At 42.4% G+C, this 12,841-nt stretch overlaps 1 protein-coding gene across 4 annotated transcripts in view; it reads left to right on the top strand.

Annotated features, from left to right (window-relative positions):
- The window catches only part of ncam1a (neural cell adhesion molecule 1a), a 388,457-nt gene that overhangs the window by 193,578 nt on the left and 182,038 nt on the right, over positions 1-12,841 (top strand). The gene's annotated exons all lie outside the window — the stretch shown is intronic.

Consider the following 12,841-nt stretch of genomic DNA (forward strand, 5'->3'; position numbering starts at 1 on the left):
GATTATTGTTTTATTTTTGCATACTGTATTAACAAATCATTTGGTCTCAAATTATGCTTGATTGAGCATTTAAAAGTCCTGAAAAAAAATGTAAATATTACTCTCTCTCTCTCTCTCTCTGTCTCTCTCTCTTACTCAGAGCTCAGGCGTGCTGGCATTCACTATTGCTTGCTGGCAAAACGAGATGCCATGTGTTTGTCCATGTGTCACATGAACAATTTAATACAAATTTAACCTCCAAAATGTTTCATTTACATTCATTCATCCATTCATAATCCTGATCAGGGTCCTGGTGGACGGGGGCCCAGTCGATCACATAGCACTTCACTCTCACTTTCACCTGGGATCAATTAACACATAAAAAATCACATGCAGGTTTTTGGGAGTTGAGAGGGCATTGAGGTTCCTGGAAGAAAGAAAAGAAGAACTGAGGGCAAGAATTTAACCCAGGTCCTCGTGGCTATGTTTGTTTGTTTGTTTGTTTATTAGGTTTTTAAATGTTATGTTTTACACTTGGGTTACATTCATAAGGTTATATCAAACATAGTCCTGGACAATTTTGTATCTCCAATTTACCTCACTTGCAAGTCTTCGGACTGTAGGAGGAAACCGGAGCACACCCACGCAGACACGAGGAGAACATACAAACTCCACACAGAGAGGACCTGCACCGCCCCACCTGGGGATTGAACCCAGGACCTTTTTGCTGTGAGGCGACAGTGCTACCCACTTAGCCACCATGCCGCCCTCGTGGCTATGTAGCTGTGCAGCACCATCACCACCTGCTGCGCCAGAGTTTCATCCTACACACAATATACAGACAATAGAAGCGGGTAGAATCAGATTCAGAAACGAGTGCTGGCTGAAATTAATTCAGACCTGCTTTTTAGATTTAGTTCCACTAAATCACCTTTGGTACTGGACCTTTGTTCCCGTTTTTTTTCTATCTTCTTTATCTCAACAGTTCTATCTAGTGCCATTTTAAAGTAATAGATTGTGTCACCTCTGGTCATGAGAGATATTAAAGCAGTTAAGTAAATAAAAAGTCATTTTCCTTTAATTAATTTTAATAATTAGAGTGAAGTAAAACTGCACGAAGGAAGAAAAAAAATCACCTTGAGCTGGTGGAGGAACAGCACTGTGTGCAGAATGTCTTTGAAGCCTTAAATCATAATAAATGTTATTGATGTGAGATCACAGACGTCGTTAATTAAAGGTTCGGAAATGAGAAATCCCTCCGCAGGACTTGTGGGTGTAGTTACAGAAAGAGAATAATGCACGTCTGGTTTGGAACACACTCGCTGTCGGATGAACTTCTGATAACGGATGCTGATTAAAATGAACTTTATTACTTTGGTTCACTTAAAATCTGACACGAGAAATATTCAAAATGTGTGTGTACATGATGATGAGTATATCTGACCAAACAAAGTGTATTATTTATTTATTTATTTATTTATTAAGATTTTAATGTCATGTTTTACACACTTTGGTTACATTTATGACAGAGCACATATAGCGCTTTTCCACCAAAAGAACCCTGGTTCTTGAACCAGGTCTGTTCAGGTTTCTTCAAACCTTGGTGTTTTGTAGAGAACCGACCGCGTTTCCACCAGTTTTTGGGATCCAAGCCTGCGTCATCAACGGTGGGCGTTACACAACGAAAGTAAAGAACAGTAACATGATGGTGGAGCGTGTAGATTACCTGTGAGCATTTGTGCTGTTGTTACAGATGTTCGTTTTTATTCAAAAAGCATCGATCAGCTATTGGTGATAGGAAGACGTAGACATGTTTGTCGCAGTTGTTGTTTTCTTTAGTTCATTGACGTGAGAAGCGTTTTGCGCTTTGCTTTCACTGCAACCCTTGGCGCAAATAGCCGATTTGCCCAGCGCTCGACTTGAGCGATAAAACATCACTAAAGTTCCACGACATGAACACCCATCTGTGTGAAATAACCATCAAATCCAGTCTAAAAGCTCCACATGTTAATGTGTTTGGCTGTATTAACTTCACGTGTGGTGTTTATGCAGCTCGGGGTTCTGAATCCGCAAAAAGCTTCACCTAAATAAAGCGTAAAGTGGCTGAATGTACTAAAAGTACGACACAGAAACACTAAACTTCTCTCTGTTAATACTGGTTATAAGTGCTCTGTATTGGTTATAAGAGCTCTGTACTGCCAAAATTCATCACTCATTGTTTTAGTACAACAAGCCACCGTAGCCATGTTACGCTTTATTTTTCACGTTAAACGTTGTTTGTACAGTCCAGGTCACTTTTACCACGTCATATCACACAGTTCATCTCTTTGAAAATGTCAACGGCAAACTGGATCAAATTTTAATCTGGTGAATTTTAAAAGATGAAAGAGCAGCACAAATGCGGTTTAGCAGCTTCTCATGTGAGAGCACCCAAACCTCTACACTGTGACACGCCCACATATGACGTAACGGTTCGCGCTAAAAAAACAAGTATACTGTGGTGCCAGATTAGAACGCTAGTTCGCTGTCTGGAACCTCTTTTTTTCAGTGGAAACACACGGAACTGGTTCAAAATCAAGTTCTCGAACCGGAATAGAGCCGTATCCGCATAGGTAGAAAAGGGGTAGTAGTTACTGTTTACACAAGATTCATCAGTTCAAGTTTAATGTCAAACACATGGACATGTTATGGACAATTTTATATCTCCACTTCACTTGTACATAGGGATGTAACGAAACACTCTACCCACGATATGAATCACGATACTGGGTTCACCATATGATTTTTTCCCGATCCTTTATGGGTTCCTGATTGTGAGCTACAATCTAAAGTACAAAGAATAAATTATTGGGGGTTTTTTTCTATCACAGTTCATGAATATTTAACCTCTGGTGAATGTTGCATTAAATTCTAGCAGGTGAACAATTCTGCTAATGTATTAGCTGTGTGTGCACAAATACTCTTAGTTATGCTTCAGGTCTAAAGTCAGCTCTAAATGAACCTGTTTCTACAGCTGTGACACCCTGGAGTCCTTCATGCAGCTGCTGATCGGCGGGGTAGTGAGGGTAGTTATATGTGGCAGGCGCTCTGCAGGAGGAAGCACTTAGTAGGAGGAAAATGTCTGGTACACCTAAGGCTGTGGCAGCTGGATGCTGCAGTATTTTTTCTTTATTGAGCATCTTTTACCCCTTTCCCTCCCGACTCCAGTCGTCTCCAATTGGAGCTTATTTCTCTCGCTTGTTGCAGCCGCCTCACCAACTCTTGATCAATGAAGGCTGAAGCTGTCGTGCCTCCTTTGACATGCGCACCGCTTCTTTTTACCTGCCACTGACCGCAGTATCATGTGTAGATCCACGTACTGCATCCGTGTCCAGCGGCGAGAAACCCTGTTTTAGCCCTGTCTCTCCCCATACAGACACACAGCCTATTGTATGTCTGTGTAGGTGCCTGACTCGATGATAGCGAAGCTGAGACTCGAACTCAAGAGATTGAAATCTCAGCACTGGTGGGCTAGCGTGTTTTACCGCTGCGCCACCAAAGCCCCACTAGGTGCCTCACTTTGATAAGATTATGTTACTATTAGGGATAAATTGTTAAACATGGGTAATATGGCATTAGTCGGGTAACTACTGCCCCCTCTCACCTGCAGCTGATGAGACGCATTCGGAAGAGAGAATTTTAATTGCCAGAATGGCAAAGTAGCCTGCCGTTTCTAATCAGACTAATTAATTAATTATTGCACTGCTTCAGAATTGAGTATCAAGAATCTCTGGAAAAAAATGGTCTAATTAACACTCAGCAAATCTGCCGTCATCCACCAGTCAACAGTGGCACCGAGCTGGAAGTTTGCCATAGATTTTTTTTAGTCAGCGTCTCTCACAAGACTCAGTTTTTGCTGATTAATTTCTTATTCATACACATTTATACAGTGCTGTGAAAAAATATTTGCCCCCTTGTTGGTTGCCTCAATGCAAACTTGTCACACTAAATAATTTCAGATCAATAAATGATACACGGTATTACAATGGTATATAATGTTAATATAAGAACACATTTTGTAAAACATAATTTTATTTATTTGTGGGATTAAATCAGACAACCAAGTCACCCTTGTAGTTGCCCTGGTTGCACCAAAAGCAGCAATAACAGCAACATAGGATTTATGTAATTTAATATTAGCTTGAAATTATAATTTTAGCCCAGTCTGCTAGGTTCTGGGTTCTAAACTGCTTAACTAAGGTCAGCCAAAGTACAATGGCACTGTGAAACTCAGCATCAATTGGTTCTGAGATTGGCGTTGAGTTTCAAGGTATTTTGTCCCATAAGGATGTTTGGGAAACCTGTTAATGCGTTCCATGGTCCCGTGGAACTGCATATATTTTAGGCTTATATAATATAATTTGGCACGGTGTCTCAGTGGGTAGCACTGTCGCCTCACAGCAAGCAGGTCCTGTGTTCGAGCCCCGGGTGGGGCAATCCGGGTTCTTTCTGTGTGGAGTTGGCATGTTCTCCCCGTGTCTGCGTGGGTTTCCTCCGGGTGTTCCGGTTTCCTCCCACAGTCCAAAAACATGCAGTCAGGGTTAATTGGAGACACAGATATGCCCTATAGGTGAATGGGTGTGTGTGTGTGTGTGTGTGTGTGTGTGTGTGTATGTGTGTTCGCCTGTGATGGACTGGCACCCCGTCCAGGCTGTTACTGTCCCATTGAAAAAAGCTGGGATAGGCTCCAGCACCTACTGTGACCTTAGATTGGATAAGTGGTTAAGAAAGTGAGTGAGTGAGAATTTTAGCCCTGGGTTCTGGGTTTTAAATCGCTTAACTAAGGTCAGCCAAAGTATCATAAATATTTTACCCCTAAACAAGACAGTCTACCATGTTTTCATTTGTGAGTAGTAAAAGTGTGGAGGGCGTGACAATGTGGTGTGGTAACAATGCATTCATTTGTCTGAATCTTTTCCTTACAAGTTAGACCTATGTCTATATAATCTATAATATCAGATGGTTCCCTTTTAAAATGTAGACTTCAGGTAACTGTTAAGGAACTTTTTATGCTTACGAACTTCTGAGTGGACCATGTGCTGCTAAAAGGCCAAGGCGGTTGTCCTTTAAAACAAAAGAAGCAGAACAGAAGTAAAAAGACTCAGACTTAGTCAATTTTGCTCCTGTGTAGAATTCAGATCGAACAAAAATAGAATTAAATACACAGATACACATGTACAGTAGAATGAAATTGAAGATTGTGTCAGAGCGCAGGGTCAGCCGTTGTACGGCGCTCCTGGAGCAGACAGGGTTAAGAGCCTAAAGGGTCCAACAGTGACTACATTTACTACTTTCAGTTGATAGCCCAAAGCTCTGCCCACTAGGCTACCACTGTCCCTAGGCAGTTCTTAGGCGGTGTAGCTCCTTCTGAGCTGGTCTTTCAGCTGATGCAGGACTTCTGGTAATACCTAGGATTAGTTGCAGCTCTAAAATAGCAACTTAGAGGATATTAGGAAGGGCTCTTTAACTGTTCTTAGGAATGTTTTAAAAATTGCATTTTCTTTCATCATTTGCAGTACTTTTTATAGACTTTAAGAAATACTTAAATAAAGTTAAAATTTTCTGTATTTAATATGTAAACTTTAAGATTTTGGACTCAGTCATGGTTGTGTTTCAAAAGAAAAAGCTCGCTGTATCCCAAGTGTGTTTCTTTAACCGTATTAGCCACACAGACGGAGCTTAGTCCCCTTTCAGAGCGAATTGGCTGATTTTGGTCAGGACTCCGAGGCCCGGGACAGTCAGTGGAGCAGCAGAGTCTCGCTGGAGGAAACGCGGAGTGTAAAAGGACGAACAGAGATTAGCCTAAGAATTCCCCCGGCGCTTTAATTCTGTGAAGTGAAGGTTTCACTGAAATGGATTATTTTATTTAGATTGCCTTTCTCACAGGTCCTGAACAGTCTGGATTATTTAGTGCTTTGTAGGGACAGTGATAGCTCAGTGGTTAAGGTACTGGACTAGTAAACAGAAGGTAGCTGGTTCAAGCCCTGCCACCACCAAGTTGCCACTGTTGGGTCCTTGAGCAAGGCCCTTAACCCTCAATTGCTCATCGTGTTCCACTCATTGTGTAAGTCGCTTTGGATTAAAGCGTCTGCTAAATGCTGAAAATGTAAATGTAATGTAGGGTCATACATTTGATGTTCCACTATTTTAGAAAAGGTGTAGTCCTCTGACCTGTTACCTGAGGTTATTAACTGTTAGGGACCTGAGGTTAATACACAAAGAAAGAAAATAAAAGCACTTCTTGATGAGCACATTTGACCAATTATATTCCAGTTATGGGTTTCACGACGTGTGTGTAACTACTGTATATGCGTTTACACAACAATGGATATTTAAGCTCAGATTGTCTATTATAATGATCAGAAACCACTGACATGGTTAATGGACATGGTTAGCTTGTGTGTTTTACCACTATGCCACCCGAGCAAACCCTAGATCTCTCACTAAGATTCCTGCTGCCTTACAGTAAAGTCCTACACCTCAGTTAGGCATTTAGATTCTGTTTTTTATTGGAAATGAATTGCCAAAGATGTCGTTGAATAATATGGAATGCTCCTGGGACACCGGGGATTCACTATATGTCAAAAAGTATGTGGACACCCCCACACATAGTGGAAGCAATTTAAAAAGTTCCTTTACTGTTTTAATATAGTTCTGGTCCAGTGCACAGTGAGGACTTTGGGACGTATTAGAATGCGGATTGCAAGCCCAGCCTTTGGCACAAATTTTACGGACACACTTCCAAATCTTGTGGAAAGCCTTCACAGAAGAGTGGAGTCTGTTATAGCTACAAAGAGGTGGTTTTGGAATAATATGACCAGCCACTGTTGTCATGTAGTGTATGTTACTCCAAAGGTAAAACGCTTATGACCATATTGTTAACTGCACCAGCATTCCAGTCCCAACTCGGTCACACCAGTTCCAAAATGAGATGCAAAATGCAGATTCCAGTCTGACCTGATAGCTTTTATAAACAAATCCTTTCCTCATCATTAGAGCTGAATCAGGCGCCTGCGTTTCCAACACAATTGCATTTAAATTCCTGTTAGGTGTCAAGGTGACTCCAAATGCTCATCGAGGGAGGCTGGAAAATTCAAAGCAGACTGTGCGTTGCTAAAAGGCCAATAAGTTATTCTTTGAAACGCTGGATTCAATAATTTAGAGAGAAATTACTCCAGCAGGAGGAGAATTAATAATTCAGAATATTATGACTCGCCAGTTCCTTCATAAGAGTGTTAAAGATGATTATTAATTCAACATCTGGACTCTAAGAGACTGTCGGTGCTTCGTTTTCACATTAACTGGTTTAGTCACTGTTCTTATGTCGTGCGTCCTCGGTTAGATTGTTGTCTTAAGGTAGCTGAATGAGTTCCTGTTACAGCAGGAAGTGAGAACACCACCAGGTATTCGGTTTGCTCATGAGCTGGGTATGTTAAAGCGGTGAGAAAAGCTTAATGCTGTATGACAGACCGATCTGAACCTATGATAATTATAGAGAACGGGCTGTCCTGCGGTTACTGATTGATGTGCTCATGGCATGAGGGGGTAATTATACCCACCGCACTGGCTGCAGGTCTTTACAGAGTCAGTCAGTTTGTATAATGAATGCCAGTCCTGAAGCTACAATCTGTATAAAAGCGCAATGTATAAATCACAAGCTGAATGCAAGGACATAATTATATATATATATATAAGCTATACTTTTATCAGCTCCACAACTCCATTTTATCAGCTCCACTTACCAAATAGAAGCACTTTGTAGTTCTACAATTACTGACTGTAGTCCATCTGTTTCTCTGCATGCTTTGTTAGCCCCCTTTCATGCTGTTCTTCAAGGACTCTCACAGGACCACCACAGAGCAGGTATTATTTAGGTGGTGGATCATTCTCAGCACTGCAATGACACTGACATGGTGGTGGTGTGTTAGCGTGTGTTGTGCTGGTATGAGTGGATCAGAGTTTTTAAACACCTCACTGTCACTACTGGACTGACCAACCATGGACCAACCAAAAGAATATCCAGCCAACAGCGCCCCGTGGGCAGCGTCCTGTGACCACTGATGAAGGTCTAGAAGATGACCAACTCAAACAGCAGCAATAGATGAGCGATCGTCTCTGACTTTACATCTACAAGGTGGACCAACTAGGTAGGAGTGTCTAATAGAGTGGACAGTGAGTGGACACGGTATTTAAAAACTCCAGCAGCGCTGCTGTGTCTGATCCACTCATACCAGCACAACACACACTAACACACCACCACCATGTCAGTGTCACTGCAGTGCTGAGAATCATCCACCACCTAAATAATACCTGCTCTTGTGGTGGTCCTGTGGAGGTCCTGACCATTGAAGAACAGGGTGAAAGGGGGCTAACAAAGCATGCAGAGAAACAGATGGACTACAGTCAGTAATTGTAGAACTACAAAGTGCTTCTATATGGTAAGTGGAGCTGAAAAATGGACAGTGAGTGTAGAAACAAGGAGGTGGTTTTAATGTTATGGCTGATCGGTGTATCTTCTGATTTCCCATTTCACACTTTTGTAGATTCTCCACTGTACTGCACAGACAGCAGCACTGGATGCCAAATCTAAACCTTCCATAATGGTAATTTATCAGCCCTGAATCTGAGTGTTTAGCGGCCACAGTAGAGACACAATTGCACAAATCAAAGTGCTCACACCCTAAAAGCCCACTATTGATCCTGCATCATTTTGAGGATATTAGGGGGTGGACCGGTGGAAAGGATAAAGGGTACAGTTGGCCAAGCACACGTTATAAGTCCAATTGATGCTTTTTTTTTTTTCTTTGTCTGGGAGAAATCGATGGTTCACACCTCCCTGGGGTGAATATGTGATCTGTCATGTAGAAAGGGCACAGCAATGATGAATCGCTTTCCCACGCTACACACCAGACAGGCTGCCCGCTGGCTCTCTGGAATCCAAAAGTCAAGGTCGTACCAGGCTCATGGATTTAGAGAGGAGTAATTCACCTCCCCTGGTTAAAGCTCTTCATCACAGGTTTTAACCCAAGGTAACTGATTAGACGGGACGTTTTGGTTTGATTTTCATGATTTCTTTATACACCACCTTCCTAATATTGTGTTGGTCCCCCTTTTGCTGCCAAAACAGCCCCGCAACTGTGATGCTCTGTGTATTCCGACACCTTTCTATCAGAACCAGCATTAACGTCTTCAGCAGTCTGAGCTACAGTAACTCATCTGTTGGATCGGACCACACGAGCCAGCCTTCACTCCCCACGTGCATCAATGAGCCTTGGCCGCCCATGACCCTGTCGCCGGTTTACCACTGTTCCTTCTTTGGACCACTTTTGATAGATACTGACCACTGCAGACCGGGAACACCCCAGAAGAGCTGCAGTTTTGGAGATGCTCTGACCCAGTCGTCCAGCCATCACAATTTGGCCCTTGTGAAACTCACTCAAATCCTCACGCTCGCCCATTTTTCCTGCTTCTAACATCAACTCTGAGGATAAAATGTTCACTTGCTTCCTAATATATCCCACCTACTAACAGGTGCCGTGATGAAGAGATAATCAGTGTTATTCACTTCACCTGTCAGTGGTCATAATGTTATGTCTGGTCAGTGTAGTTCTAACATGTCTAATAAGGAAGTCTTAGAGCTGCATGTCAGAGATCGCATGTGAGGTTCCTCCATCAAGAGAGACAGCGGTCTGGTCAAGAGTGTTGGAGAAATGCTGAGGGAGTAGCATGGTCCTCAGTATGGTGGATTCAGGTTTCTTACTGTGGCTCTTCTGTGCCAGTTTGTGTGAAGTGTACCTCTGTGCCTGTCCTGGGTTGCCAGATTGCCAAAGGAAATGAAGTTCACTAGTGCTGCTAAACAATTGTTTTCCGTTCTAAGTAGTTCTAAGGTATTGGAATCTTCAGGGGCCTGTTGGAGATGTGAATTATCTGTTTGTCCAGCATATCCATGCTGTACATGATACCCACAGTTAATACCGTAGCTGCATTAGTGTTTATATCAACCGTCATGGTATTGTGGTGCTATAGTGTTGTTTATGCATTTTCCCCCCTTTTTCTCTCGACTTTAGCGCATCCAATTACCCGATTGCTTCATGGTACCGCCCCACTAATGCCGACCCCCGCTCTGATTGAGGAGAACGAAGCTAACCCACGCCCCCTCCGACACGTGGGCAGCAGCCGTGTGCATCTTCTCACCTACATTTGACGAGTGCAGTGCGGATCAGCACCGTGTACGGAGAGACACACCCTGACAGCACTCTTTCCTCGTCTCTGTGCAGGCGCCATCAGTCTGCCAGCAGAGGTCGTAATTGCATACTCATAGTTATGAGAGAGACCCTATCCGGCTTTTTAATATCCCACCCCTATCAGAACAACAGGCTAATCGTTGTTCATGTGGCTGCTCAGCCCGGCCAGCAGGCAGAGCTGAGACTCGATACGATGTATTCGGGATCCCAGCTCTGGTGTTCTAGCGTGTGTTTTTTACCGCTGCACCACCTTAGCAACGTGCTATAGTGTTTAAATCATTTTTATTTTACTTAATATGTCCCTTAATATGGGAACTATTGATGCTTGGAGTTTGGCTTGGCCAAATGGAATCCATACAGTGCTTCAATTAAGTGAATAGATTTAAAAAATACATTAAATATAGGGTTTGGGTGTGCTGTTCCAGGTATCCGTAGGGGTCTTGGAACATCTTCCTGGTAGATAAGAGGAGTATTACTGTATTTTAACATTGGGACCTCAGTTAAAGACTAGTTAGCTGTTGCATTACCAGTTACATAACTGATCGCTCTTACTTATTCCTACTATCCATCAGACCCTGTTAATCTTACCCAGATTCCCTGCACATTTTCCCTTTCTCTGGACCGAAGCGTAGCTGCTAATAGGATACAGCGTGGTATTTGTTGAATCAGCAGAAACAGAACCTTCGGGACTGTCGATACCACGTTTGAAACATTGCTACTGTTTGATGCTAATTCTCTCAGTACGTCCAGTCCATGCACGGATTACACAGAGCTAAACTGGATCTGGGCCGGATTACGGGCTCTGCTTTTCTGTACTCCTGTTAACCTGGCAGATTTCATCGGTTCGGTGTTGTTGTGTGGAGAGGGATATAAGCTCTCTAGGTGGGATAAACCTGACAGAATGTGAGCGAGAGCTGACGATATTTATCATTCAGTCAGACCGGGTCCGTGTGTCGATGCCTGCTGCTGCAGAAGCGTACGAACAGTAACTAGGTTAGGCGGATGGTCTGTATGGGAAACCTCACCTTCATTAGCATGCATGCTGCCAAACTCAGCAGTCATTCTATTACAGCTAACAAACATTTACTCTCAGAGTAATTATCAAACAGTTCCAAGGTCCAGCAACGCCAAGATGTAATGGGAGGAATTTACGTTTAACTTCTTAGCATACTAGAGGATTTGTTCTGTAAGCAGTGAAGTGTTTCAGAGCTTAGCATCTTTATTGGGAAATTTAGGTGGTCTATGTGTTTAAAAATATCAACTGTATTCTTTAACTATTTATTTTTATTTGTTAAAGACATCCACAAATGTAGATTTTCTTTCTGAAAGTTTTAAATTTGTGTTAGAAATTCAGGTAGCTGGTTCTGTATGTTCTGATTTCTTCATCTAAATGCTCACATTTGATTACTTTGTTGTTTGCTGTGTGAAAATAAAATTATTAAATAACAGTATTCACACTGATCAGCCATAACATTAAAACCACCTCCTTGTTTCTACACTCACTATCCATTTTATCAGCTCTACTTACCATATAGAAGCACTTTGTTTTTCTGCATGCTTTGTTCGCCCCCTTTTATGCTGTTCTTCAGTGGTCAGGACCACCACAAGAGCAGGTACTATTTAGGTGGTGGATCATTCTCAGCACTGCAGTGACACTAACATGGTGGTGGTGTGTTAGTGTGTGTTGTGCTGGTATGAGTGGATCAGACACAGCAGCACTGCAGGAGTTTTTAAATACCATGTCCACTCACTGTCCACTCTATTAGACACTCCTACCTAGTTGGTCCACCTTGTAGATGTAAAGTCGCAGAGACGATCGCTCATCTATTGCTGCTGTTTGAGTTGGTCATCTTCTAGACCTTCATCAGTGGTCACGGGACGCTGCTCCAGGGGGCGCTGTTGGCTGGATATTTTTGGTTGGTGGACTATTCTCAGTCCAGCAGTGACAGTGAGGTGTTTAAAAACTTCATCAGCACTGCTGTGTCTGATCCACTCATACCAGCACAACACACACTAACACACCACCAACATGTCAGAGTCCTGACCTTTGAAGAACAGGGTGAAAGGGGGCTAACAAAGCATGCAGAGAAACAGATGGACTAAAAGTCAGTAATTGTAGATCTACAAAGTGCTCCTATATAGTAAGTGCAGCTGATAAAATGGACAGTGAGTGTAGAAACAAGGAGGTGGTATAAAGGTTTTTTTTTTTAAAGTATGGACATGCATGGTGTTATACTGTAAATCTCTGTTGTTGTGTCATATTATTAATTTTGGCTCTCTTTTTCTGTTTCCCTTCATTGCTTGATACCTGTCTCACCACTTCTACCTGCTTTAAGGTAAGAAATATTTTATTTTATTTTACGCAATTCATGCACTGTAATTATCCTAATGAGCGATGCTGGATGAAAAGTTTGCCTGTAAGTCAGTAGGGAGAGAAAACACAACACTGTTCCACACCATCGATGATGAGATGGATGTCAGTAATGTGTAACTCACTATAAATGTGTTTTATTTTATTCCTCCATCTGTCGTCGCTCTCGTAAATAAAGAGACGGTCCTGGAATAGAGTCGGTGATTAT

This window comes from Trichomycterus rosablanca, chromosome 16 (genome assembly GCF_030014385.1).
Source record: "Trichomycterus rosablanca isolate fTriRos1 chromosome 16, fTriRos1.hap1, whole genome shotgun sequence".
Taxonomy (NCBI): Eukaryota; Metazoa; Chordata; class Actinopteri; order Siluriformes; family Trichomycteridae; genus Trichomycterus; species Trichomycterus rosablanca.